The sequence below is a fragment of the Aulostomus chinensis genome, chromosome 3 (assembly GCF_037954235.1).
Source record: "Aulostomus chinensis isolate RoL2024-O1b breed Wild chromosome 3, RoL_Achi_v1.0, whole genome shotgun sequence".
NCBI lineage: Eukaryota > Metazoa > Chordata > Actinopteri > Syngnathiformes > Aulostomidae > Aulostomus > Aulostomus chinensis.
The window spans coordinates 4,388,075-4,398,935 of NC_141322.1; positions in this window are offsets into that span (position 1 = coordinate 4,388,075).

The following is a 10,861-nucleotide window of genomic DNA, read 5'->3' on the forward strand; positions in this document are numbered from 1 at the left end:
CAGCCCCGAGGCTTTATAAGCCTGCACCCAAATCTGGAGGAGTAATTTATAGCAACTTAGTTAAAATTAAAACCACTGCTCCAGCAAATCAACCCAGTAAAACTATTAAATGTGGTTTGCTTAATATTCGATCTCTTGCATCCAAGTCTCGCCTAGTGAACGATTTAATTACTAATTATCAGATTGGTGTATTAGCACTTACTGAAACCTGGGTGCAGCCAGATGAATATGTTAGTTTAAATGAATCTTCCCCTCCTGGTTACATTAACTACCATGTACCTCGCACCACTGGCAGAGGAGGAGTAGTCGCTGCAATCTATCAGTCAAATTTGGTGCTTAACCCTCGACCGAACAGTTCCTATAACTCATTTGAGAGCCTTACTGTCAGCTTTTCCCACCCAGACTGGAAAGCAGAGAAACCACTCTTAGTTGCTGTGGTGTACCGTCCTCCTGCACCTTATTCTGAGTTCTTAGAAGAATTCCCTGACTTTCTGTCTAACTTGGCATTGAACTCAGACAAAGTCATTATAGTGGGTGACTTTAACATCCATGTGGACGTCAATGATGATTCTCTGGCCACTGCGTTTAAGTCGCTTCTTGATTCTGTTGGCTTCTGTCAGAGGGTAAACAAACCCACTCACACTTTTAATCACATCCTTGATTTAGTATTCACTTATGGAATAGAAGCTGACCGCATTATAGTTCTTCCTCAGAACCCTGTCTTGTCTGATCACTCCTCAATTACATTTGAATTTACTTTAACAAATTATATCCTACCTGGGAAAAAGTCCCGCTTCAGTAGATGTCTATCTGACACTGCTGTTTCTAGATTTAAGGAGCTTATTGCAGCAGAGCTTGCTGCCACACCTTGTAGTGATATAATGGGCAGTTATGCTGATTTCACCCCCTCGCAGGTAGACTATCTTGTGGACAGCACTGCAGCAGCACTCCTTGGGACACTTGATGCCATAGCTCCCTTGAAGAAGAAGGTTATCAACCAGAAAAGAATAGTTCCCTGCTACAGCCCAGAGCTGCGTGCCTTAAAACAGAAGACCAGACAACTGGAAAGGAAGACACATTCCAGCCAGCACGAGGAAGTCCGCCAAGCCTGCAGGAGAGTTTATTAATATATAAAAAAGAACTCCATAATGCTAGAAGCGCTTACTACTCGTCCCTGATAGAAAAGAATAAGAACCCCAGGTTCCTCTTCAGCACCGTGGGCAGGCTCACCAAGAACCATAGTGCTGTTGACCATGCATCCACCCAACTCACAGCAGTAACAACTTCCTTTTATTCTTTACTGAAAAGATTGTGAATATTAGAACGAAGATTGCCAGTAATGGAGGACAGACTACAGTCCCCATAGAAGCACCTCCCAGACTTGGTGCATACTTGGACAGCTTCTCCCCCATCGACCTGTCAGAATTAACTTCTGCAGTCGGTTCCTCCAAGTCAGCCACTTGTCTGCTGGATCCCATCCCAACAAGCCTCCTTAAGGATGCCTTCCCTCTAGTCAACACTTCTATATTAAATCAAATTAATCTTTCCTTAGTCACAGGTTATGTGCCACAGGCCTTTAAGGTGGCTGTCATCAACCCTTTACTTAAAAAAACCTTCTCTTGACCCAGATGTATTAGCCAACTATAGGCCAATATCCAACCTCCCCTACATCTCCAAGATCCTTGAGAAGGTTGTCCTGGAGCAGCTATATGAACATCTGCACAGCAACAAGCTCTTTGAAGCCTTCCAATCTGGATTCAGGGAACACCATAGCACTGAAACAGCACTGGTCAGAGTCTCTAATGATCTTCTTATAGCTTCAGACAGAGGTCTTGTCTCTGTGCTTGTCCTTTTGGACCTCAGTGCTGCATTTGACACCATCGACCACAGCATCCTGCTACAGAGACTAGACCATGACATTGGGATTAAAGGAACTGCCTGGTTTAAGTCCTACTTATCTGACAAGTTTCAGTTTGTTAATGTTAATAATGACCATTCTGAGTATAGCAGAGTTACATATGGTGTACCACAAGGTTCAGTTTTAGGACCGATTCTCTTCACTCTTTACATGCTCCCATTAGGTGACATAATCCGGAAGCACTCGATCAACTTCCACTGTTATGCAGATGACACACAACTTTACTTGTCGATGGAGCCAGACGACACAAGCCAGCTTACTCATCTGCAAGACTGCCTGAAAGACATTAAATCCTGGATGTCCTCTAACTTCTTAATGCTCAATTCAGATAACACTGAGGTAATCATTTTTGGACCTAAACACCACAGGGACATGCTCTTGAATCGGATCACGACTCTAGATGGCATCACCCTAACTTCGAGTACAACTGCAAGGAACCTTGGGGTCATTTTTGACCAGGACCTTTCCTTCAGCTCCCACATAAAGCATGTGACTAGGACCGCCTTCTTCCATCTGCGAAGTATCGCGAAGATTAGGAATATCCTTTCCCAGAGTGATGCTGAAAAACTGGTCCATGCATTTATCACTTCTCGGCTGGACTACTGCAACTCTCTCCTGTCAGGATGTCCTAAATACTCTCTAAAGAGTCTCCAGCTGGTCCAGAACGCTGCAGCGAGGGTTTTGACGGGAGTTAAGAAGAGAGAACACATCTCTCCCACTTTAGCTTCTCTCCGCTGGCTTCCTGTAGGATCTAGAATCGACTTCAAAGTCCTTCTGCTGACTTATAAGGCTCTCAATGATAAAGCTCCATCCTATTTGAAAGAGCTCATTAGTCCCTACTGTCCGACCAGAGCACTCCACTCCCAGAATGCAGGTCTTTTAGTGATTCCCAGTATCAATAAAAACAGACTGGGAGGTAGAGCCTTTAGTTACCAGGCTCCTCTACTGTGGAACCAGCTCTCTCCATGGGTCAGAGAGGCAGACACTTTAACTACATTTAAGTCCAGGCTTAAGACCCCCCTCTACGACAGAGCCTTCAGTTAGGACTGGTTCAGGTAGCTCTGAACCATTGATAGCTATGCTGCTACAGGCTTAGACTGCTGGGGGACACATCAGGTTACATGGAGCCCTTCCCTCCTCTCCTCTCCTCTCCCCCTCTCTCCTCCTCTCCTCCCTGCACATTTTTGGAACTGTCATTACCATTACTTGTTGCACTTTGTAGTTTGGCCTTGGTGTCTCGCAGTCTCTCTGTGTTTCCACAGATCCACCAGAGCCCCAACCGCCGCCTGCATCGCCCCCCCCCCCCTTATTCCCTACTGTTACACAGGCCTGCGCTCCCCTTCCATGAACCATTCTGCCATCCAGTCCCCCATCAAGCTGGCTTGCTCTCCCTGCCTCCCCTTCCATGAACCAGTCTGCCATCCAGTCCCCCATCAAGCTGGCTTGCTCTCCCTGCCTCCCCTTCCAGAAGCTTCCTTCTTCAGCTGTTATTAACATTTCCATGTTTCTCACATTCTGCATTGTAAACTGTTTTCTTGTCTGTAACAACATCTACTGCACGTCTGTCCGTCCTGGGTGAGGGATCCCTCCTCTGTTGCTCACCCTGAGGTTTCTCAGATTTTTCCCTGTTAAAAGGGTTTTCTATGGAGTTTTTCCTCAGTCGATGTGAGGGTCTAAGGGCAGAGGATGTTGTTATGATGCCATGTGAAGCCCTTTGAGATAAACTGTTTGTGAAAACGGGCTATACAAACAAAACTGCGTTGCATTGCATTGCATTGCATAAACGGGTAGGGCTTTGTTAACTACCAGGATTCGTATCCAGGAGAGAGGCTCACTCCTTGGTCTCGGGCCGGGCTGCACTGTGTGGTTTTAACACACAGGCTCTCCTATCGGTGACAGGTTCGCTGTCCAGTCATCATCGGAAGAGAGTTCGTGAGTTTGGTACAGAACGGGTCAGCATGGAAGAGGAGGAACTTCTGGAGTCCTGGTGTTGATATAGCTTTAGGTGACGTCACAGTTTCGGGGAACTGCGGATTTTCACCCAATAGGAGCCGTGGTATTTGGGGGGCGTTTTATGACTCAGGTGTGCGCACATGTAAGTTGGGTGTGTCAGTTTTAGTGACAGCTGACTGGTTTCCAGGCTTTGGAATGTACATTTAGGCCCAAAGACAGTCCATTTTCCAAATGTAGGCCTCTTTGTCCAAAGTCTGTTGGTGAGGCACAACAACTATAAATACGCCTCCATTCTGAGCAGCAACATGTCAGATAAACACATGTTGCTACTCAGAATGTCAATATCACTTTGCCCCCCCAAACACACCCACACACCCACCACACTTGTTGGGAGACGGGCCCCAATGTAGTGTCTTTCAGCAGGTTCCGAAATCCTGTCACCCCCCTGTATCTTCTTATCTGGCTCTGAGGAGGATGGACATAAAGCATATTTCCCAAAAAAAGGATCACAAAGCACAGCCTTCAAAATGATGAATCAGTTTAAAGTGATAATTGAAATAACATAATTTCTGTTTCTAGGGCTGCTAGCATATTTAAACTTTGCTGATGTAGAATAATACAACTAAAGCCTGTACTTTAGTGGTTGTCTGGCAGGGTCACACTGGAATTCCACCACAGAAACACCAGTTAGGAAGCAGGCTCCAGTTGCACTGTGCTGTTTCTTCATCAACAACAACAGCAGCTGAAACAGAAGAAGTTGTTTAGGGATTTTGAGCTCATATTTGTTAAAAAATAAAAAAACAGTTCCATGTACAGAGATAAATATAACAGGGTAATGACCACAGAGGAGGAGAGGCTGTGGAAGTGAGCGTGGTGGACATGTGTAGGAGGAAATGTTGTGTCAATGTGTAGTTCCACTTCCAGGGAGGTGCACATCAGGCTACGCGTGGGCTGAGGAGCAACACTTGGAGTTGACACAGAAGTGTTTGAGATGTGGACACAAATGTCATGGCAGGGGTATTTATGTACGAGCTGCTTCTGTGACTTCATCCAGTTCCTCTGCAGTCCTTGACATGTGAACAAAAGAAACAGAGAAGTCATCAGGATCCTGCGGCGCGCCATCCACTGTCCACGCGGTGACCTAGAGGGAACTGGTGCTGGGTTTAGTCGCCTGGCTGCATGTCAGAATCTGACAATTGCTGTATACGAATAAAACCACCAGCTGTGAAGGCTCCATGTTTGACCATCAGGGACATTTTTTCTTCATCGGTATTCCAGGCGTTGGAGGACGCTCTTGCCTGGCTGCCCCCGTGCATCTGATAACACCTCACCGTGAGGCTGTGCACTTCCCTGTGCAGGCTGGGTTCACCTGGAAGCTCTCTCAGGCACCCAGCTGTGCTGGACAGACACGTGGGGTTGATAAAGATGTTCCATGTTCAACAAGGCTATTGAAGCGAGTCCCACATGTTCTACAGAAATCCTCTCCCATTCTGTTCTTTCCAGCATCAGTTGAACAATGGCGACTTGGTTAATGAGGATGTCATGGAGCCTGCCAGCCGAGACAACGGGGTACCAGGTTGCACTGAAACAGCCTCGGGGGACACATTAAGACTCACACACACACACACACACACACACACACACACACACACACACACACACACACACACACACACACCGTCATTAGCTTGACTACTTCTCAATGTTGTTAATGTCTTTTCAAACCCAAAGTTGTATTAATTTCAGAAAACGCTCCCCTCCCATTTGTCCCTTGTGTCCTTCCTTTACTCCACCTATCATTGTGGTCTCGCTCAACCTTCTCACCTCTCTCAGCAGACATGGAAGTAATGAGGCACAAAAGCTTTGTAACTACATGAGTTGTTACAAAGCTTTTGTGCTTCGTGATTTAGCAGTTAGAAGTGCAGTAAAAGACATTTATTTTTCAGACAAGTTCTGAAGTCTAATTGCTAGATTTTCACCCAATTATCAGTGCTATATACTCCTCACATTTCAGCGGAAGTTGCTTTTTGCCTCATACTTTTGAGTACATGGAAGAGCCTCTTACTTAAACTTGAATCAGTGTCTGTACTTGAGTAATACATGTGTGTACTTTTGCCACCTTTAGTCCTAAACATCCCTCAGGCACTCGAGGAGGTCTACCCCCCTCCTCTTCCTCGCAGGAGTGTCTTTGTCCTCTGCATTGCAGTAAGGATGAATAGGCACATCTTTATCTGTACCCACTCAAAATAATTAATGATCTGTGTCAGACACATCAACATTGTGGGCGGGGTTTAAATCTAAAGTGGGTAGGCTTTATGTGGACATGGGCGTGGTTTATTTGAACAACTTGGGCTTTTAAAAACTGGATTGGACGTGTTTATCAGGAATTGTGTAATCAGTTTTTAAAATGTTTTCATTTATAACCTTTAGTGAACCGATCACCAAAAATAGTAGCATGAAGTAAAAATACATGGACTACATTATTTTCACTCTGCATAACTTGTTTGTGATTCACTTTTTAAACCTTTGAAACTCCTGAGCTGACCTGTGAGGTCAGGGAGGTTTATGTGCGTCACGCACCAGCACGGTGGGAGGGAGGGTGGGGAGGAAATGGCAGCATCTATGAAGGAAGGAGGTCTTGTGGATGGCTGGCCCACTATGGCTTCGTCCATGATGTCATACAACTTCCATGGTGCTGCAGCAGGCACACCACCCTCAGTGAACCCCTCCACAAAACCTGAGGGCTCAAATATTAACCATTAATAGATCGTTTACTGGGTAGAGCTCATTAATTGCTTTATATTGCCGGTTTCTTCATCACCCAGGCAGGGCTGCTAAGTCATGTTCAAGACTTTTATGGCCACTTGCACCACAATTTAAGACCCACTTCACAAGTAAAAGAGCCAAAAGATTCATTCCATAAAAAATAAAAAGACCGTTGTTAACTATTTTGTCACGGCCTGTGTTTCAGCTGAAAGAAGCATTATGAATCCAGGCAGACTCACTCGACTCAGGCTTCAACGCAGCATGAAAATGTAACTATTCTCACCTCGAATCTACACAACTTAGATATTTGACGACTTTGCAGCAAACTCCAGGCTGACATGAGAGTTTCTGGAAAAACAACTACAAAAAAGAAACAACGATCGGAGGTTAAACTAGCATGCATAACACTTGCAGGCGGTCCTTGGCATCTTCGCTAGCTAGAGATTCATAAGGAGTCACGTAAACTGTTGAAGATCTTGAGAAAAAATTACGACCAAGAACAGCAAAAATGAGCGAGCCAGTGGTTGCATCATTATTTACACGCTGTATGCATTAACCTCGCTGACGAGGGGCAGCTCCAGAAAACCACCGATGCAAACGAAGCATTGCCGCTGCTTCCAGTTTAAATCCTAACGCTGCCTGCAGAGCCTCCAGTGAAAGATCTTTTTCATCGCTTACCAAAAGCCAGTATTTGTGTGTGTGTGTGTGTGTGTGTGTGTGTGTGTGTGTGTGTGTGTGAGAGAGAGAGAGAGAGAGACGATGGAAAAGGAGTACACATGCACACAGGTTATCTGGTGATAGATAATGTTCCCATTGCAGCTCCAATATGGAGATGTGTTTACCAGTGACTCCCAGTCTTAGTTTCAGCCGACGAGACATCTTACATTCATGCTACTTTCAGGAAGAGTCCCCCCTCATAGCAAGAGTCCCCCCTCATAGCAAGAGTCCCCCCTTATAGCAAGAGCCCCCCCTTAGAGCAAGAGTCCCCCTTCATATCAAGAGTCCCCCTTCATAGCAAGAGTCCCCCCCACAGCAAGGGCCCCCCCTCATAGCAAGAGTCCCCCCTCATAACAAGAGTCCCCCCCTCATAGCAAGAGTCCCCCCTTATAGCAAGAGCCCCCCCTTAGAGCAAGAGTCCCCCTTCATATCAAGAGTCCCCCTTCATAGCAAGAGTCCCCCCCACAGCAAGAGCCCCCCCTCATAGCAAGAGTCCCCCCTCATAACAAGAGTCCCCCCCTCATAGCAAGAGTCCCCCCTCATAGCAAGAGTCCCCCCTTATAGCAAGAGCCCCCCCCCCCCCCATAGCACGCTCATAGTCAGCACCAACAGTAGAGAGTGCCAAGAGTAGACGCTCTGCTTCCTGAATCTGACCCCAGATCAGCCTGATTATCTTCCAGTGGGAGGCCATCTTTAATCTTGCAACATTAACAGAAGAAATATCCTCCATGATGAGCATCTTCATCACTACTTGACTGGGTTTTTCCTGGCTTGTGCTCCACCATGTTTCTATAATCCTGCAGGCAACCAGACGACTCAGAAGACCAAACCTGCTTGGCAGACATAATAATTGAAGTAATCTCATGAACGTGTGTTGACTAATAGCTTGAACTAATAACTGCTAGTCGATTAGGCAAATCTCTGGTTGTTGACCTGTTGAGCTGAGTCAAATGTTCAGTGTGTTGAGTCAAATGTTCAGTGTGTTGAGTCAAATGTTCAGTGTGTGCTGTGGTCATATAAAATACTGATAAACATGAAAACACATGCAGCTGCAGCACTGTATAAAGCATAGTTTTCATCCTAAAGCACATTCACTCAATACAGACAATACAGACAGACATCCAATTACCCTTCACACTTCATGTATATATATATATATATATATAGTCAGTATATATATATATATATATATATAAATGATTGTTCATACATTTCCTTAAATAAACAATGTTTTGTCATTCAGTCCCATGCCAGTCACCCGGTGGAGACAAGCATTGGAAAATGTATCTCATTTTCACCAAGAACTGCAGTTTTTAATAAGTCAAGCAAGAGAGGAAGACATTCAAGAAGAGGATCTTACATCGAGCTATGGTAGAGGATGGCTGCTCTCTGAGGACCCTTCACGCGCCGTCCACACAGACACCACTGCAACAGGGTCAAGCTACAAGCCTCGTGGTCAAGACCAGCTCTGTTAAGACATTCGGAACATCTTTAGTTCCTCAGATGTAAGGCAGGAAACTCACAGTGAATAGCATTATGTCTTTTTAATTAATGTGAGCAGCCTTGATGTGGGATTTGGGTGATTCCCCATCTCCTGGTTTCCACTCAAGAGTCAGCTCCAGGTTTACAGCGGAAGAGGGAGTGAGAGAGTGAGAGATACAGAGAGAGAGAGAGATGCTTAAAATCACTGCCTCTCGGTGAAGCTGCACAGTTGAGTTGTTTATCTCTGTAGCCTTAGCCTGGTGGACACTGACAGAAACCTACCATAGATTCAGAGGCGACCAATAGAGGGTGCTAGAGTGCTATACTTCTCAATTAATCAAAGCGTTAAAAAAATAATACGAATGATCAATATTTGGTGTTTGACCCAGTGACCTCTAGCACATTTGTTTGTGTAATGGAAGTATTTTTGAATTATCTGTTTTCATCTGAACAAAAAATATAGATTTTTATCAAGCAGTTATTTATCTTTTAATAACTACAATTAAATAGAAATCATGTACTTTACGTAAGAGAGAAAATATACAGTCCATCAATAATTCTCTTGAAACTCTGATATCAATCAGTTGTGTACTGTGAATATAAACCTATTTAACAGGGTATCCACAAAAAAATTCTTTAAAGAGTCAAATTTGCAGCCCGACTTATTAATAACTTGTCATTATTCCATTAAATAAATCCTACTGAAGCTCACGAGTGATTCCGTGTCTTTGGGTGCAGCTCCTGCATTTCTGATGACGAAGGCTGTCGAGATTCATCTTCATTTATTATACAGACTTAATTTTTAATGGATTACATTTATGTATTTTGTCATCAATCTAAACGCAACACCCCATCATGACAAAGCAATAACAGTTCACTTTTTCACGCCTGTCTTAACCCTCTGACTTGAACTGACTACAATAAATTACTTTTCCTTAATTATAATGAATGGAAGAACAAGTTGAAAAATAATGCAACCATAAAAACTATTCATGCAATACAGGAAATACATGCAATAACCTGACAAGGAAATTAAAAATTATTAAATAAAAACACGCTCCAACTAAAATTCCCTAATATTCTTTGATGCGATAAAAATCATGACATTCCAGGAATACCATGACCTATGGGAACACTAAAAGCTTCACATGTATGCAGCAGTAGGTAGCATAATAGTTGAGTATACAGTGCCTCAGAAACAATTTTTTGATGAGATCTTCGTTAATGTTGAGGAAGAGACAGGTAGGAGCCACCTCCCCCCTGGCAGTGGTGTCAGTGTCCTGCATGAAGGCAGCAATATGGCGTCAGTTCAGCCATTCAGCCAGAAAGAGTGAGTGAGACTGAGAGCAGCGGGTGGATTTTCAGGAGTGCTGGCCTTCCAGTTTTAGACCCCAGTGATGGATGTGAACCCCGAGGTTTCACAGAAGTCTTCTACAACCACTCAAGCAGTTACCTGTTACTTTTAATATTGTCTTAGTAACGCACAAGTAAAACAAATCTGCAGTGATCCGTTCAGGCATTACCACATGTGACATGATCTTGCAGGGGCTTGGTAGTCCATCAAGGAAACTGTTATTTTAAGACATATCTAAAAGATAACTGCAGCAGTAAATAAATGTTTTATGTACTTACTTCTGTAATGCAGAGAAAGATGTCCTCTATTAACGCTCCATATACAGGATATCTCCTTTGGTGCCACTTGGGCTGCTGCTACACTGCTAACCCCTATTAGGGTTAGGGTTAGGGTTAGGGTTAGGGTTAGGGTTAAGGACTGTGGAACCGTAAGGTGTAGGAGGCTAACTGGGCGGCATGGCTCAGGGGTAGAGTGGCCGTCTAGCAACTGAAGACAGGATGTGTCTGATCTTAGTGATGTTTCGTAGATGGAAGGAAGCAGTCCTGGAGATCTGCTTAATGTGGGAGTTAAAGGATCCTGGTCAAAGAGAACTCCTAGGTTCCTTATGGTAGTGTTGGGGGCCAAGGTGCTGCCATCCAGGGAACCTGTCTCATTAGATAGGGTGTCTCTAA